This window comes from Elephantulus edwardii, unplaced genomic scaffold, assembly GCF_000299155.1.
Source record: "Elephantulus edwardii isolate Elephantulus edwardi_28Jun2011 unplaced genomic scaffold, EleEdw1.0 scaffold00078, whole genome shotgun sequence".
Classification (NCBI taxonomy): domain Eukaryota; kingdom Metazoa; phylum Chordata; class Mammalia; order Macroscelidea; family Macroscelididae; genus Elephantulus; species Elephantulus edwardii.
This window is the reverse complement of record NW_006399828.1, coordinates 13,633,596-13,652,522: the sequence shown is the minus strand read 5'-3', so window position 1 is coordinate 13,652,522 and position 18,927 is coordinate 13,633,596. Positions and strand designations below refer to the sequence as shown.

General features: G+C 37.2%; 1 pseudogene; it reads right to left on the bottom strand.

Annotated features, from left to right (window-relative positions):
• Nucleotides 1-16,323, bottom strand: part of LOC102848692 — a 132,942-nt pseudogene extending 116,619 nt beyond the window's left edge.
• Between the last annotated feature and the right edge of the window lie 2,604 nt (nucleotides 16,324-18,927).

Below are 18,927 nucleotides of genomic sequence, written 5' to 3'. Positions count from 1 at the left end.
CACCCTGCCTCCCAGAACATCTTTCCCAAGAATAAACAATAGACAGTTGTCACAATTTCTACACTGCTGGAAATTTTCTGTGGTATCACCACCACCACCCTTTCATTGATATTGCTTGACCTGTCTGCACCTAATGCTTGGCTTTTTGTTGCCTGGTTAATTCTATGATCAGCTGATGTTTCTTATTGCAAATCATTCTCCAATCTTTATAATGCACATGGTTTGTTATCATTTTTTTTATTGTTGCTTTTAGTACAAAAGTTGCCTTTATTGGTTAATGGGAGGCCCTTTCTGTCTCCTCTGGCAAGACAGCCTCATCCTTGTGGCCCGCTCAGGACTCAGGCCTCAGCCCTGATGGCAATGGTTTAAAAAATAATTCATCATAAAAGATATACTTCAGGCAATTTTGTCCCTTGGTGGTTTGAGGACAAAGGTGAAGAGGTTAGATAAATGATAAGAGAAATAGTTTACAGAACACTGAGAATGGTATATACTTTTCTTAGTAACTGCTATTCTTTTTAACTGCTATTATTTATATCAAGTTTTAGTGCTTCTTAGTCTATAAAGACATGATTATAGTATAGTAAGTGTGTTTTGTTGTTCTTGGTAGTTGCTGTTTTGTTAAATCCAACTAATGACAATCCAGTATGTGTTAGAGTAGAATAGTGCTCCATTGGGTTTTGAATATCTAAACTCCCAGGCACTTTAAGGTGAGTTTGAACCACCAACATTTCTGCTAAGTCATCTAGTACTTAACTGATTGTGTCACACAGGTATTTAATAGCATTATTTTTAAAGATTTAGTATGTTTGAAGAGGAAAGATCTCCTCAGACTCTTATTTCTCTTAAAGTACAAATGAGAACAATCGGTGGTAGAAACAAATTAAATAGAAAAAAATAAAAAGCAACATTTTCTGGATTAAAATTGTTTTCAATAACATTTAGGGATAGAGGAAACTTGCTGTATTTAATTAAAGTTACCAAAGTGAAATCTGAGATCATTAAATATTGTTTGTATGAAAAAAGAAGCTCTAATTTATTATTATCATGTGCTGCTATGAGGAAACAGACTAGATGTTTTAATTCCTTACAGCCTAAGAAGGGACAATTAAAAGTGTCAATAGCACTGGTGATCTACTGGTAACAAGCTGTGCAATCACAAAGGCACGCGGTTCGAATCCACAAGCTGCTCTGAGAAAGATGGGCAATCTCTTCTCATTAATTATATGCTTCTTCAAACCTGCTGGAGGGTCAGCTTTGGGTCGGTTCTGATTAGAAGGTACACAACAATATACTAAAATTATAGGGATTTCTGCTTATTAAAGTCTGTAGGTTTGACTCCCTGGCAGATTTGTGGGAGAAAAATGGGCAATCTACTCCTGTGCTACTTACAGCCTCTAAAAACTCACTGGAAAAGTCAGTTGTGAGTTGGTCCTTGATTGATTTGATAGCAATGATACTAACAATTTATAAGGAGAATGAAAAATGATGTAATCAAATTGTGATTAGTTCACCAAATCACAAATATATGAAATGTGAAACATGTAAAAGATGTAAAATACAATTTCATATGTTTTTTGCTATTGTTGTTATTGTGATGTTGAATTGCCTGCAACTCAGAGAAATCCTATGTACAATAGGTCTGTACACCCTATCCTGAGCCAATCTCACAGTCTCTGACATACCTACCTCCATTACCCCAGTAACTATATCAATCTATCTCATCCAGGGTCTTTCTCTTTTGCACTATGCCTCTGCCCTTTCAAGCATAATATTCTTCTCCAATGCCTGGTCCCTTCTGACAATATGTCCAAACTCCGTGAGATAGAGCTTCAAAATCCTTGCCTCAAAGGAGCAAGGTGGTTTCACCCTTCCGGGATAGACCTGCTTGCTCTCTTGGAGGTTCATGGTATGTTCAATACTCTTCACCAGCACCACAACTCAACTTTTCTGTCATCCGTAGTTATTTTTTTCAGGTTTCTGATGCATATCAAGTAATTGCAAAGACCATAGGCTGTATGAGGCTCACTTTATTCTTTAAATTTACATTTTACTCTGCAGCAGTTTGGAGAAGTCCTTGACAGCAGATTTTCCTGAAGTAATTAACCTTTTGACTTCCTGACTGCAGGTGGCAAGAGTGTTGATTGTGGATCTGAGCAAGCTGAAATTGTTAACAGTCTTGATCTTTATTCCATCTATCATGATACTGCCCATAGGTCCAGTATGAGAACCTTTGCTTTCTTAATGTTGAGCTTCAATTCATATTGAAGACTATAGTCCTTAACCGTTTGCAGTAAATGCTTTAGGTCCTTCTCAATATGTCAGGCAGTGTTGTGTCATCTGCATAATGCAGAATTGTTGATGAATTTTCCTCTAATCCTGATGCCGCATTCCTCCTCATAAAGTCCAGTCTCCTAAATGATCTGTTCCACATACAGATTGAAAAGATATGGAGACAGGATGCATCCCTGACACACTCCTTTACTAATTTTGAACCATGTAGTGTTTCCTTGCTTTGTTTAAGGACTGCTTCTTGGTCTAAGTATAGGTTTTGCATGTGCACAATCAAGTGTTCTGGGATTCCCATTCTCCACAATTTGTTGTGATCCACACAGTAAAATGTCTTTGCAAAGTCAATGAAACACATTCCTCCAGTATTCTCTGGTTTATGCCAAGATCCCTCTGACATTGACTATGATGTCCCTAGTATCATGGCTTTCTTTAAGCCCAGCTTGTATTTCTGGCAGCTCTCAACTGTTGTTTTTGAATTATCTTTAGCAGGATTTTGCTCGCATGTGATATTAATGATCTTGTACAATAGTTTTCACACTCTGTTGAATCATATTTTTTTTAATGGGAATAAACATAGCTCTCTTCCAGTCCGTTGGCCAGGTGCTACTTCATATAGTAAAGAAAAAAGTTTAGAGAACTCATTTCAGCAGTAGTAAAACAGGTGGAAAATGCAAATGAATTAATAAACAAGTTAGACAAACAGATGGATGACCAGTTTGTTGTTAGTTACAGTCAATTTGACTTTTACTTCTGATGACTTCTGGACAACAGAATGTTGCCCACTGCTAGGTCACCCTCTCAATCTTCAGCTTGTTCAGGTTCCTTGTTGCCGCTATTGTTTCGTTCCATCTTGCCAAGGCTCTCCCACGTCCTTGTTGACTCTCTACATTTTATCAAACGTGATCTATTCCTCTAGTTCTTGAACCTTCTTTGTTGTGTTGTTGATTGCCATTGAGTTGAACACAACTCATAGTGACCCTATGAACAAAAGGCCTGAAGCCTTTCTATAACTATTGTTGTTTATCAAAGTTAATAAAGTTTCCAGAGGCATATTGTTTAGGAGGTGGATGAATCTTCTTTATTACACATTTATAGCTAGTAAATTAGACAGGGTTCTTTTGTGGTCCATAAAGATTTCATTGGTTTAGATTACTAGGACTTCGTAACAGGTGACACTGCTGCCATTTGAAATACCTGTGGTAAAGTTTTCAGCACCATACCATCAGGCAGGCAGCACAGTACAATAAGTTGACTTGATTAGAAGATGGGTTTACATGAATTTATTAAGAAAAATTATAATTTTATGTGTATTAATTTATATTAAATAAAAGAAGCTAATAATGTTTTTAGCTAAAAAACCCCTGAGATACATAGTACATAAGTCATTCTTAGAACATTTCTCGAGTTTTATTTGTAAAATTAGCATTAAATGTAATACATAGAATGAATAAAGAATCTTCTTGTAAAGTGCCATCGAGTTGTAGACAACTCACTGCGACCCTATGAACAAAAGACTTGAACTCTTGTATAACTTTAATTATTCTCCAAGTTCATAGAGTTTCCAGGGGCAAGCTATTTCAGAAGTAGATGCCACTCCTGCTTACAAGCCTGTTTTAATCAGGGAGCTCCACCAAACACTGCCCACCATGGGTAACCATTATCTCATTTGACACATCAGTGTCACAGTATTTAGCATTACAGCAACCACAAGTTACCTCTGTACAGGAAATTGAAAGACCAGTGCTATACAACTTAAAAGAATGTTTGACCAAACACAATTAAAACCAGGCCTGAGCACTGCAGATTAAAATCACCCACCTTTGGATTGGTAGCATAACTTTCTACCCACTAGTCCAACTGAGCTCTCTCTATGGCTCACAACAATTCTATGAACAACAGATCTAACTCTTGCCCTATCCTATGCCAGCCTCACAATCTGAGGCATGCTCAAGTGTGTATCAATCTGTCATGTTGAATGATGACATAGTTTTCCCTGGGATTTTTTAAAACTTAAATTTTCACAGTTTATAAGTGCAGATACATCCATAACAGTCTATTGTTATTATTCTCTTCTGTATTTATAAATTGGGGCCGTTTAACTTTTTTTTGTTATTTGTTCCTTTTCCCTTTATTAATGTTCCATATGCTTTTAAAAATGGTAACTAGTCACCCATTTTGGATGATATTGCATGAGTTCCTTGTTTTTTGGTGCAGTGTAGTATTCCATTGTGTGAATATACCACAGCTTCTCTATCCATTCCTTTGTTGATGGGCACTTAGGTTGTTTCCAACACTTTGCTATTGTGAACAAAGCAGCAATAAACACGGGTGTGCATATATCTGCTTGGGTGTCAGTTATGGTCTCTTTGGGATATATTCCCAGTAGTGGAATTGCTGGGTCAAATGGTATTTCTATTTGCAACTTTTTGAGAAAGCGCCAAACCACCTTCCACAGTGATTGCACCATTTTACATTCCCACCAACAGTGAATAAGGGTTCCAGTTTCTCCACAACCTCGCAAGAATTTCTTGTTTATTTCTTTTGAGTGATTTATAGTCTCTGCAAACCCATGAGAGGGTCAGTTATGAGTGAATTCTGATTTTACACCATATAACAATCTTTAAAGATACATAATCTATATTCTTTAGTGGTTCACCTAAAAAAAAAATAAGGTGAGTAATTAGTCTAATCAAGCATGTTGTTAATTTGTACATCAAGTCAGAAATGACTCATAGCTGACCCTCTGGTGGGTTTTCAGAGGCAGTTACTTAATCTCACAGGAGGAGATTGCCCATTATTCTGCGGAGCAGCGGGTGGCCTCAAACTGCAAGCCTTCGGGATTGCAGCGAGCTTCTTGCCACTAGGCCCCCAGAGCTCCCTAATCAAGCAAGAGTTAAAATCATCAAGCTGCTAACCAAGTACTTAGTGATTTGAACCCATTAGCCTTCTTGTGGGAGACAGATGTGGCATACTACTCATGTAAAGATTTACAACCATGGAAACTCTACATAGCACAGCCTGTTCTGTTCTGTAGGGTTTCTATGAATCAGAATCAATTCAGTAACAGTGAGTTTGGTTTTGTAGGGTGCTTTCACATTCAACTACACCATTTTTCTCTTAATATTTCATAATTTACTATTGTAATTGTCTAGTTTTTAGTAAACATTTTGTAAAGAGTTGTATATTAGTATTTGTTTAGATTTATGCACCAATTTCCACACTTTTTTTGTCTACTATTTACTTTCTTCACCAGATTTTTTTTCTTGAGATTACTTTTTTTTTTTCAGAGATGGTTTTTACTGATAGGGTGGGAGAATTCATTCATAGGGGGTTCTCTAATACATTATCTGAAAACATTTTTGTTTTCTTCTTCCTGATAAGAAAAGTTTATTTATATCATTATTTCTAGTCAAATAATTTTCTTAGGGTTTTTTTCCCCCCTAGTTGTTGTCTTTTTTTTTTGTGTGGCTATTTAAAAATTGTCAGTGAAATCACTCCTTTGAAAAATCACTTATTTCATTACTTTGATTTCTTTCAGGATTTTTCTCTTTGTCTATGTCATTCTGTAGTTTCAGTACACTGTATCTTGGAGTAAATTTCTTTTATATTTCTGCTTTCAATTCTTTGAGATTTCTAAATCTGAAAGTCAATTGTAGAAAAATTCCAATTATTATATTTTCAAACATTTTCCTTTTCTTGTTTTCATATCCTCCCCTTATGAAACTTCTAGTAGACATATTTTACAACTTTTATTTAATCTTCTATGTCTCTTAAAATATTTTGTTTATCTCTTGTTTCTTTATTCTATATTTTAAGTAACTACTTCTCCACTATTGGTCTATTAGGGTTTTGTACTCTAGTGTCCTCCAGTTTGCTGTGTTACTGGAAGCTATGCTTCTGATATTCAAAATATCAACAGCATCACCGTAGTGGAAAAATTTCAGATTGATGCAGACTGAGACACAGGACTGACCACCATCCATTTCTGACCTATCAGGTCCTTGAAAACCTTATGAATATCAGTGAACTGTATGTTCATGAAAATGAGGGCATTAGGTTGAAAGAAAACAAAAATACAACTAAAGGGTTGCTTCCTCAAAATAGAGTATGCCTTAATGATATGAGTGGTGTAAAGCTTTCAGCCAATGATGAACCTTGAGGTGTTAATGTGACATGACTCAAAATGAGAAGCAGCTACACACATTCATTAATTACAGTATGTACGCAGTATGGAACTAGTAAAATTAGAAGTTGTAAAAAAAGAATCAGAATCCACAAGGATTGATAACAGAGACAATTGTCAGCTAAAATAGGGAGCTCAGTGGTGTAGTTCCTAAGGAGTTACTCTGCTAACCCAAAGAACAAACCTCTCTGGTAATCAAATCCACCAGTGTCTTCAAAGAAGACATATGACAGTATCTTCCTGTGTCATTTATGGACTTGGAAACTCAATAGTAGATGAGCCATTTTCAACTTGATGGCAATGAGTTTTTGAGAGTGTGTTCAAATCGACTATTATCAACCACTTGAACTGGACAAATGCTTTCTTATGTAAAAAAATGTCAAGGAGCAATGGTATTAGATTCCTTTTTTAAAAAAGAACATATCTATCTTTAAGTACAACACTGTTCAGGTAATTCATATAGATACAAGGGAAATCTTTTATTAGGACTGTTCAAATTTAAACAGACTGCTGAGGTAAAAATGAAGAAATCGAGGATACACATGGACCACACACAGTAATAAGACTGATTATATTTGTGGAGAAGCTCATTATCAGCTTTGAAAACTAGGCCAGGTGCTTACTGTAGGACAGATCATCAAACTACACATATGCAAGTTCAAATTGAAGCTTAAGGAAATAAAATCAAATCCACAAGAACCAAAGTTTCACCTTGCATCTATCCCTCTTGAATTTAGAAACTATCTCAGAAACAAGTTTGAAGCCTTTGAATACTAATAAGCCAAGACCAGATGATCTGTGGGAGGATATCAAGAATATCCTCCAATTAAAATGCAAAAGGTTATTACAAAAACAGAGGAAGAAGAAAAAACCAAGAAGGATGTCAGAAGAGACTGAATTTTGGACTAAAGTGCTGAGAAGCCAAAGCAAAGGGAAGAAATCAAGAAGTTAAGGAGCAAAACAGAAGAATTCAAGGGGCAGGATAGGAAGACAAAAGCAAAGTAGTATAATAAAATGTGCAAAGACCTGGAGTTAGAAAATCAAAAGAGAGAAACTCAGTATTTCTTAAACTGAAAGAACTGAAGTACAAATTCAAGCCCTGAGTGTCAATACTTAAAGATGCTGTGGGCAGGATGTTGAATAACCCAGAAAACAAGTGTCAAAAGAAGATGGAAGGAGGATACAGAGTTTCTATTAAAAAAAAGGCTGACAGAAAAATTTCATGAAACAACATATGATCAAGAGCCAGTGGTGATGGAGGAAGCTTAAGCTGCTGTGAAGGAAAGGACAAAAAACGTGGCCACAGGAATGGATGGCATTCCAACTGACATGTCAACAAACAAATGCTGCCCTGGACATTCACACCAGGTTGTACCAATAAGTCTGGAGGACAGCTACATGACCAACTGACTGGGAAAAATCCATATTTATACCCATTCCAACATAAGGGTGTTCTGACAGAGTGTGGAAAATATCAAACAATATCAATATCACATGCAAGCAAGATCTTGCTGAAAAGTATTAAAAAATGATTGGAATAGTACATCAACAGAGAACTGCCACATGTGCATGCTGTACTTAGAAGAGGCTGTGGCACTAAGGACATTATAACCAATGTTAGATGGATCTTAGCTGAAAGCAGAGTGTACCAGAGGGATGCCTATTTGTGTTTCATTGACTATGCAAGGACATTTGACTGTGTGGATCACAACAAATTGTGGCTAACTTCAAGAAGAATAGGAACCCCAGAACCCTTGATTATGCCGAAGTGAAACCTATACTTAGACTGGGAGACAGTTGTTAGAGCAGAACATGATTCAATATAGGAAAGATGTATGCCAGAGATGCATCCTATCTCCTTGCCTTTTCAAACTATATGTGGAACAAATAATTTGGAGGTTGGACTTTCTGAGGAAGTAGTGGCATCAGGATTAGAGTAAGACTCATCAACAACTTGCATTATGTAGATGATACAACCTTGTTTGCTGAACGTGAGGAAAATCTGAGGCATTTGTCAGGTCAAATACTGCAGCCTTCAATATGGATTGAAGCTGAACATCAAGAAAAGAAAAACTCTCATCAATTGGCAGCATCATGATAGATAGGAAGACGCTGAGATTGTTAACAGCTTCAGCTTTCTTGACTCCACAATCAACACTCTTAAGCACTAGCTATCAGGAAATCAAAAGACTGGGAAAGTCCGCTGTCAGAGTCTTCTCCAGAGTACTGAGGAACAATAATGTCAGTCTAGAGACTAAGTTGTGCCTAATCCAAGCCATGGTCTTTGCAATTACATGCATTCTATTTCAGACAATGAATAAGGATGATAAAAGATGAAATGATACCTTTGAGATCTGGTACTGGAAAAGAATATTGAATGTACTTTGGACTGTTAAGAGAGCAAACAGGTCTGTCCTGTTGTTGTTGTAGCTATGTGCCGTCAAGTCGCTTGCGACTCATAGCGACCCTATGTACAACAGCCCTAAACTCTGCTCTGTCCTGTGCCAATCACACTGTCACTGGCACTCCCATCCCAATTATCCCAGTCACTGAATCAATCCACCTCATAGAGGGCCTTCCTCTCCTGCACTGTCCCTCCACCCTCCCAAGCATGATGTCCCTCTCCAAGGACCGGTCTCTCTTCACAACATGTCCAAAGTATGTTAGACGGAGCCTCAGAATCCTTGCCTCCAAGGAGCCACCTGGTTTAACCCTTTCCAGGACAAATCTGTTTGTTTTCCTAGCAGTCCATGGTATTCTCAATACTCTTCTCCAGCACCACAGCTCAAAGGCATCAATTCTCCTTCTATCCTCCTTGGTCATTGCCCAACTCTCTGATGCATAACAAGTGATTGCGAAGACCATAGCCTGTATCAGATGCACCTTAGTCTCCAGAGACACACCATTGCTCTTCAGCACTTTGGAGAGGTCCCTAACAGCAGACTTTCCCATGGCAATGCACCTTTTAATTTCCTGGCTGCTGGTGCCAAGACTGTTGACTATGGAGCCAAGCAAACTAAAGCTGTGTACAATCTCAATCTCTTCACCATCCATCCTGATGCTGCCAATTGGTCCAGTGGTGAGAATCTTTGTCTTCTTGACATTGAGCCTCAATCCATATTGTAGGCTGCAGTCCTTGACACTCTGCAGCAGGCGCTTCAGGTCCTCTTCAGTTTCAGCAAGCAGGGTTAATTTTCCTCAGCTTCAGCTTGAACTTTCATATGAGTAATTGGTGGTCTGTTCCACAATCAGCCCCCGGCCTAGTTTTCACAGCTGATATTGAGTTTCTCCAGCGGTTCCTTCCACAGATGTATCCTTTTCAGGATACAGGATCCTTTTCTGGCAAGTATTTTCTTTCAACTTTCTATATATGCCATCCTGTTGTCTCCTAGCTCACATGGTGCTTGCTGATAAATCAGAACTTAATCTCATTGTTTGCCCTGTGTAGATGACTCTTTGTTTTTTTCTCATGCTACTTTTAGTATTTTATCCTTATCTTTTAATTTGGAGGATTTGACTTTGATATGTGTTGATGTTTTTCTTTTGGGGTCTAGACTATTTGGTGTTTGTTGTGCTTCTTGAATGTGAATTTCTTTGGAAATTCTTAGGACTAGAAGTTTTCTTCTAGTACTTCTTCCACAGTTTTCTCAGTGACTTCCCTGTCACTTTGGTGTTCTTGAATTTCAATTGTACATATGCTGTTCCTTTTGATGGCATCTCACGTGATTTTAATGTTTTATTCATTTCCTTTACTTCTCATATCATAATTGTCTTCTATAATATTTACAGTGAGATTCTTATCTTCCAGTTCACAGACTCTCTGTTCCATATAATCAGTTAAACATTTTTATCCCTGCAATTAGTCTTTTGATTTCCTGACTTCTAGAGCCAAGAGTGTTGATTGTGGAGCCGAGCAAGGTGTAATCGTTAACAACCTCAATCTCCTCGCCATCTATCATGGTGTTGCCAATTGGCCTAGTAGTGAGAATATTTGTCTTCTTGATGTTGAACTTCAATTGATATTGAAGACAAAAGTCCTTGACCTTCTGTAGTAAGCACTTAAGGTCATAAAGTAAGAGACTTAAATTTAAAGTTTCAAAGGGTAAATCAAGAAGATGAAGCAATGTAGTATAATGAAGTTTGTAAAAACCTGGTGTTAGAAAATCAAAGGGGACAGAATGTAAAGGATTTCATAAGCTAAAAGAATTGAGGAAAAAAGCCTTGGATTGCAATAGTGGAGGATTATGTGTGCAAAATGTTGAATGATGTAGGGAACGTCAAAAGAAGATGAGAGGAATACCCAGCCACTTTATCAAAAAGAAATGATAAATGCTCATATCGGCAAGAACTAGTCCTGCTGAAGGAATAAATAAAAGCTGTTCTGAAAGTATTGATGAAATATAAGGCTCCAATAAATGATAGGGCAGATTTCAGATTGGCTGTTCATAGGGTTGCTATGAGTCATACTCAGCTTGATGGCACCTAACAAGAATACAACATATGCACATGTTGGACAAATGCATCAGGGAGACCAAGAAAGAACCAACAGCTTTGGATTGTAGCTCTGGCAAAAAAAAAACCCCAACTATCTCTCTCTCTCTCTCTCTCTCTCTCTCTTTCTCTCTCTCTCTCTATCTCTATCTCAATCTATCTCTCTATCATCTATATATATTTAGTATGTCATGGATTGCCAAAAGAACAAACAAATCTGTCTTGGAAGAAATGTATCTAAAGAAGCAAGAATCATGAGACTTTGTCTCACATGTTTTGGGTATGTTACCTGGAAGGGCCAGTACCTAGAAAAAGACATCATGCTTGTTAAAGTAGAGGGTTAGTATATAAAAATCTCTCAGTAAGATGATTGACAGTGATTCCAACAATGGACTCTAATACATTAGTAATTGTGAGGAAGTCACAGAGTTTGGCAGTGTTTTGTTCTGTTGTGGATAGAGTTGCTATACATGGCTAACTCAGTGGCCACTAACAACCACAAAGTGGTTTGTTAAATATATATCTTTCCGTTTATTAATTTTTTCTTCATCTTTCTAATATACTGTTTCACTTTTCATTCTGTGAAATTGGTATGAGTATGACCTATACCTTCTATAAATTCACAAGAGGGAAGAAGAACCAAGCTCAATATACCAAGGCTGATTCCTTTGAGAAGGAGATCAGATATGCCTCCTCCTTCTAGCCTTTTTACCAGTTCATACTCCAGCTCCACCTATCTGCTTCCAGGTACTGTTTCTCTGCTTCTTCTTCTTGCTATTTACTGTAGAGTTTGAACTGGTTTGTAGTTGACTCTCTATGGATTTTCAGAAGTAGTTTAATTGCATGGAGGAAATTGCAGAGCAGCTAGTGATCTTAAATTGCATGCCTTTTGTTTGGCAGAACACAATTCATTGCAATGCCAGTTGCAAAATCTCAGAGAATACTCATTCTTATGGAATTTATTAGAAAAGTAACACGGTATACAATTCAGAAGAGTTCTTCAATTACACCAGCTCTTTCCCTCTGCTGGTAAGCCTCAGCAAGAACTACATGGGTTGGTAAACTTAATGCTACCAAGTGCCTAAAGTCACCCAACTTTGACAGGAAAACCTGCATGAAGACACTCATTTTTTTTCTCCTGTGGGCTGGAAATCCCACTCTGCCATCTACTGCAGGTTTCTTATTGGCCTCCTGGCTCTGCTATTACAATTTCTCTGTTACTTTTCACTGACTGTTCTCATTTCCAGTGCTAAACTAACTCTTTCTATCTCCTTTCCGTGCTCCTTCCTGAGTGAAAGAGGAATTCTGGCTGTAAAGGATATGCTCTGTTCCAGTCTCTTATTCCTTTATTATCATTCTCCTCATTCTCCTTTATGTCATGCAGAATGGCAAAACCACATTATGGTTTCATACACCTTTTTTTATGTGTTCCATCACCACAAGTGCCGTGAACTTTAGTTTCATTATTGGCAAACTGTTCAATATTCCTGATGGACCACAAGAACCTAATTTGCATAATTCCATGCAATCATTGATAAAATTGCAAGGACTGTGGCTATAAAGATCCTATTAAGTAATTTAATACATTGCAATTCAATTTCTGATTTTAAACATATTTCTTTTCTAGTTTATAGAAGTTATATTTGAACTTTTAAAAATCTTTTGGTTATATTTAAGAGTTCTTTAGGTATCCTTCTATTTTTTTATATGTTGTTGTTGTTGTTGTTATGTGCCGTCGAGTCGCCTGCGACTCATAGCGACCCTATGTACAACAGCCCTAAACTCCGCTCTGTCCTGTGCCAATCGCACTGTCTCTGACACTCCCAACCCAATTATCCCAGTCACTGAATCAATCCACCTCATAGAGGGCCTTCCTCTCTACTTTTTTCCAAACATATCAAATATACTTTTTATTTATAAAAATTTCATTATCATTTATTCTTGTTGGCTTGATTCTACATTTATTTGCTTGAAGTTTGTTTCATGGGTACTTCTATGTTTTAAGATTTTTTTATTATGAAGTTCTGATATTATTTAAATCTACATAACTATTATGAGCAATGGTATCGTAGTGACAAGACATTTCCCTATAACCCTTTAGGTACATGGTTTGAGGCTACCATCTGCTCCACTGTGATTAACTGCCTCTGAAAACCCACCACATGTCAGTTATGGGTTGATTTCATCTCTATGGTACAAAACAACAACATAGAATTATTTTTAAAAATAATTTTTTATTGTGATTTTGACAAAAGTTTACAGACAATTTGCATTCCCGTTCATTCATTGTTGCACATTTTTCTCCCTATCCCCCCTGCCCAGTTCATTTTTCTTTTTTAAAAAAACCCAATCACTCATTGTTGCACAATTTCCTCCCTCCCCCAAGCCCAGTCCACTTTGCTATGCACCTTTTATTCTGGACTGTTGTCATGCAAATAATGCTGAATCATATATTCCTTTTAAATGATCCTTTCTCTCATCTATTCCAAAGCAGTGCTCATTATTTAACCCCCTTTTTACATTTCCCCTCAATCACCAATGTCAGACCTGTTTTATAACAGTAGTATTAAGCAGTCTTTGTCCTTTTGTGACTGAGATATTATGCTCAGCATAATGTCTTCTAGGGACACTCATTTTGCATAATATTTTATGAGTTTCCTGTTTTTTTAGTGCTGTATAGTATTCCATCTTGTGAATATACCACAACTTCTTTAGCCATTCATTTGTTGATAGGCATTTGGGTTACTTCCATCTCTTTGTTATTGTGAATAATGCAGCAATAAACATTGTGGTGCATTTACTTGTTTAGGTGGCAGCTCTTGTTTCTTTAGAGTATATTCCCAGTAGTGCAAATGGTACTTATTTTTCCAGCTTTTGAGAAAGCGTCATAAGTGTTCCAGTTTTTCCATAACCTCTCCAGCATTTGCTGTTTGCTGCTCTGATGAACTTTGATGTTGTTACTTGGAGTGAGATGACATCTCATAGTTGTTTTGATTTCAATCTCTCTTACAGCTAGGGGTTTTGAACGTTTCTTCATGTGTTTGTTTGCCATCTGAATATCTTCTTTGGTGAAGTGTCCATGTCCTGTGCCCATTTTGTGATTAGGTTGGTTATTTTTATCTTGTTGTAGTGCTCGAGTATCCTATAAATTCTGGATATAAGTCCCTTATCAGACATGTCATTACCATATATTCTTTCCCAGTGTGTGGCTTTCCTTTTTACCTTGTTGGAGAAATTTTTTGATGTGCATAAGAATTTGATTCTTAAGGGGTCCCATTCATCTATTTTCCTTTTTCCTGATTGTAGGTTTTTCAAGAAGACTGTTCATGTTGTGTATTGGGATTCTAGAGTTCTTCCAAGCTTTTCTCTGATGAAGTTTATAGTTCTTGTTTTATTCCTAAGTCCTTGAGTCACTCTGAGTTGGTTTTTGTGTATGGTGTGAGGTGTGGGTCTTGTTTGAGTTTTTTGCAGTTAAGTTTCCAATTTTATCAACACCATTTATTAAAGAGGCTGTCATTTCCCCACTAAACTGATTTCATCTCCTTGTCAAAAATCAATTGATCATAAGTAGATGAGAAGATTTCTGGGTTCTAAATTCTTAATTCTGCTGTCTTGATCATTATGTCAGTGTAATAGGATTTAAGATCAAAGAGTGAGATGCCTCCTACCTTATATCTCTTTTTCAGGAGTGCTTTGCTTATTTGAGATCTCTTTCCATGCAAGATGAAATTGGAAATTGCCTTTTCCATGTCATTGAAGAATGGAATTGGTATTTGTATTGGGATTGCATTGAACATGTAGACTGCCTTTGGTAGCATTGTTTTTTCCAAAACATTGAGTCTTCCTATCCTTGAGCATGGTATATTAATCCCTTTTTCCAAGTCTCTTTTTGTTTCTTGCAGTAATGTTCTGTAATTTCTTTTGGTTGTGTCCTTTGTCTTTCTGGCTAGATTAACTCCCAAAAGTATTTAATATTGTGATTAGCTATTATGATGGATATTGTTTTTCTGAGCTCTATATCTGTATTCTCTTTGTCACTAGGGAGAAATCCAATTGATTTTTTTTCTATTCCTTTTTTTCTTCTTTTCACTTTTTTTAAGTACACTTGGAAGATTGCCCACCCCAATAAACTTTATCCACTTACTTCTTCTAAATAGAAAGGATGGTGCAACTGACTTCATCTATGGTTGGCAATGAGGATACTGTTGCTTAGGGTAGCCATTATCATTCTAGTTGAAAGTATAGGCCTTTCTTTCCCTGGATCCATAAAAGGCATCCAACTGGGTAGGAAAGCAAGCAGCTACAAGTCAAATAAATCAAAACCGCAGCGGACACAATTGTGCAAGAATAAATTCAATGCCACTGCCAGGCACATACATAAAGTGGGATGGCAGGAAGATTCACAGAACTTTCTTGTTTAAGCCATCATCATGGACTTCTAATCTGAGTAACACAATGAAATTCCTGTCTGGGTAGTCATTAGCAATCCAGTATAAAAAGGAAAGAAATAGGACAGGGCCAGAAGCTTGGAGTAGTCACTCTACCCCTCAGGAGTCCCTTGACACCGATGGTCCATCTGTGCCTGCTGAAGGCACCAAAGATCTTGGCAAGAAACCCTCGGTTAGAGTGAGCTTGGTCCTGGACAGTAGCCAGAGGAGCCCTTTTGCGACCTCCTGGCCCGGCTGCCTTCTGAGTCCTCAGCTCCAGCTCTGTCAGGTGCTGGGCAAAGTTCCAAGAGTCATTAGGTCGAGTAGGATCCCCATCAGCAGAGAGGAAGCGTTTTCCATGTTCCATACTTTTAAAATAGAAGTCAGTCTCAACGCTTGGCCTGGGCAACCTCGGCCCTCAGGCGTTGCCGACGTACCTGGCGCTCAAAAGCCAAGTGTTCACTAAAATGGGACCAGGTGAAACGATGCAGGTAGTTGAAGTTCCATAGGTCATATCGGAAGGGACTGCGCCCATCGGAGTGTTGTGCAAACTGGCCGCCACGAGCTGGGCCACACTCTTGTCTTGAAACTCCACCCAGTTCTCGGTGCAGTCCTGGCTGTACTTGGATTTCTTCTTTTCTCCAGGGCCTGGGCTGCTGCCGCCTTCTTCTTCCGCCGCACAAATCCATTCTCTGGCTGGGGGCGGGGGACGACAAACAAACCATGCCTGACCTCACTGTAGGAGCTGAGAAGGTTGCATACGTGCAGGGGCTGAAAGCATTGTGGGATGTGACTTAGGTAAGCAATTCCAGGCACTATCCGTTTTTTGCCACTGCCTTCCTCCTGTTCTTCTTCTGGCTCCTCCTGTTCTTCCTCTGGCTCTGGTTTTTGGTTTTCTTCTTCCAGGGTCTCGTCCTCCCTTACTCCCATCTCCAAATCTTCAGCCTCTCTGATGGCTATACATCGAAATCCAATTGATTTTTGTATACTGATCTTGTATACTGTCACTTTGCTGAATTGGTCGACCATGTCCAGTAGTTTTCTCGCTAAGTCTTTCGAGTTTTCTAAGTATGCTATCATATAATCTACATATAGAGATAGTTTCACCTCTTCATTGTCAATTTGGATACCTTTTATCTCCTTCTTTTGTCTTATTACTAAGAGTTTCAATTCAATATTGAATAGGAAGTATGATACTGGGCATCCTTGCCTAGCTCCTGTTCTCAAAGGGAATGCCTTTAATTTGTCTCCATTGAGAATGATGGTGGCTCTTGGGTTTGCATATATACTTTTTACTATGCTGAGAAATTGCCCTCTAATCCTATTTTGTTGAGTGTTTTAGTTAAGAAAAGGTATTGGATTTTCTCAAAGGCCTTTTCTGCATCAATTGAAAGAATATGGTTTTGTTCCTTTGCTTTGTTAATGTGATGAATTGCACTGATTGTTTTCCTTATGTTGAACCATCCTTGCATACCTGTTATGAATCCTACTTGGTCATGGTGAATTTAAATATATATATATATATATATTTAATGTACTGTTGGATTTTATTGGCTAGGGTTTTATTCAGAATGGCCTATAGTTTACTATTTTGGGTGATGTCTTTACCTGGCTTTTGTATCTGGGATATGTTTGCTTCATGGAGAGTCTGAGAAAATTCCATCTTTTTTCATTTTCACAAATAGTTTATGTAGAATTGGTGGCTGCTCTTCTCTGAATGTTTGATAAAATTCACTTGTGAAACCTGGTTTATGGCTTTTTTTTTTTAAGTTGTTTTATTACCTGTTCAATTTGTTTGTAACCAGTCTGTAAAGTATTCAAGTTTAGTCTGTGTCAGTTTAGGTAGGTTGTGGGTTTCTAAGTATTTTTCCATTTCCTCTAGGTTTTCATAGTTGTTTGAGTATAATTTTTCCATAATATTCTATTGTTAACATTTTTTATTTAGTTGATTCTGTTGTGACATTGTCCCTGGCATGTCTCATTAGGATAATTTGCATCTTTTCTTTCTTTTGTTAGCAAAACTAACAAAGGATTTATAGTTTGTTAAGTATATTGAGCTTTTTGAAGAACCAACCCCTGATTTTGTTGATGGTTTCAGTTGTTTTACTGTTTTTCATTTCATTTATTTCCATCCTAATTTTCATAATTTCTGTTTTTTTAGAGGGTGTTGAGTTTCCTTGCTTTTAAAAAAATTGTTGGAAATGTTGTGTTAAGGGGTCAATTATTATTTTCTCTTGCATTTTTATGTATTTGCTTATTGGTATAAATTGACCTCCAATTCCTGCTTTGGTTATTTCTCAGAAGTTTTGGTAAGTTGTGTTTTCATTGTTATTTGTTTCAAGAAACTTTCTTATTTAATTTATTTCTTTTAGTACCCACTCATGTTCAAGCAAGGTATTGTTCAGTTTTCAAATGTTTATTTTTTCTTCTTTATCCTTTTTTTATTAATTTCTGATTTTGTAGAGTTCTGGTCTGAGAAGATGCCTTGTGTTATTTCTATGTTTTAGAATTTATTTATGCTTGCCTTGTGATTTAAAATGTGATCTATTCTAGAGAATATTCCATGCACATTAGAGAAGAAGCTAAATTGCACTTTCTTGGGGTGCATTAGCCTGTATATGTGTGTGTGTGTGTATATATATATATATACATATATCTGAGAAGATGGAGATTGAGTTGGTTTATTTTGTGGTTTATTTCGTCAGCATTTTTTTTTAGTTTCTTTCTGGTAGTTTTGTCTTTTCTTGAGAGTGGTATATTGTCCTCAAGCTGCTATACTTATGTTGTCTATTTCTTTTTTCAGTTATGTTAATGTTTGCTTTGTTTATTTTGTAAATCTATCAGTTGGAGCATATATATTTATTATGGTTATGTCCTCTTGTTCAATTGACCCTTTAAGCATTATATGGTGATTTTTTTGTCATTTTTGATGGTTTTTACATTGAAATCTATTTTATCAGAGATTAATATTGCCACTCCTGCTTTTTTTCTGGTTGCCATTTGCTTGATATATTTTTTCCACCCTTTTATCTTTAGTCTTTCTTTAACTTCACTTTTCAGGTGTGTCTCTTGTAGACATTATATTGATGGATTTTGTTTTATCATCCAAATCTGCTACTCTTTTTCTCTTCAGTGGTACATTTAAACCATTCATATTCATTGTGATTATTGAGAGGCAAGGTTTATTGCTATCATTTTGCTGAGTTCTTTTTGGTGTTGTTGTTGGTTACTTTGGTCCATTCTGCTTTCTCAGGGACCTTTGTAAGGAGGACGTCTCTCAGTGCAGCACTAGTTTTGTTTTAACAAACTCCCTTAGGTTCTGATTTTCTGAGAATATCCTGATCTCTCCTTCATATTTGATGGTCAGTTTCGCTGGGTAAAGAATTGACAGTTGTAGTCTTTGAGTATTCAATATAGGTCATTCCACTGTCTTCTTGCTTACATGGTTTCTGCTGAGAAATCGGCACCTAATTTTATTTGCTCTCCCTTATAGGTTACTCTTTGTTTCTCCCTAGTTGCTTTCAGAATCCCCAT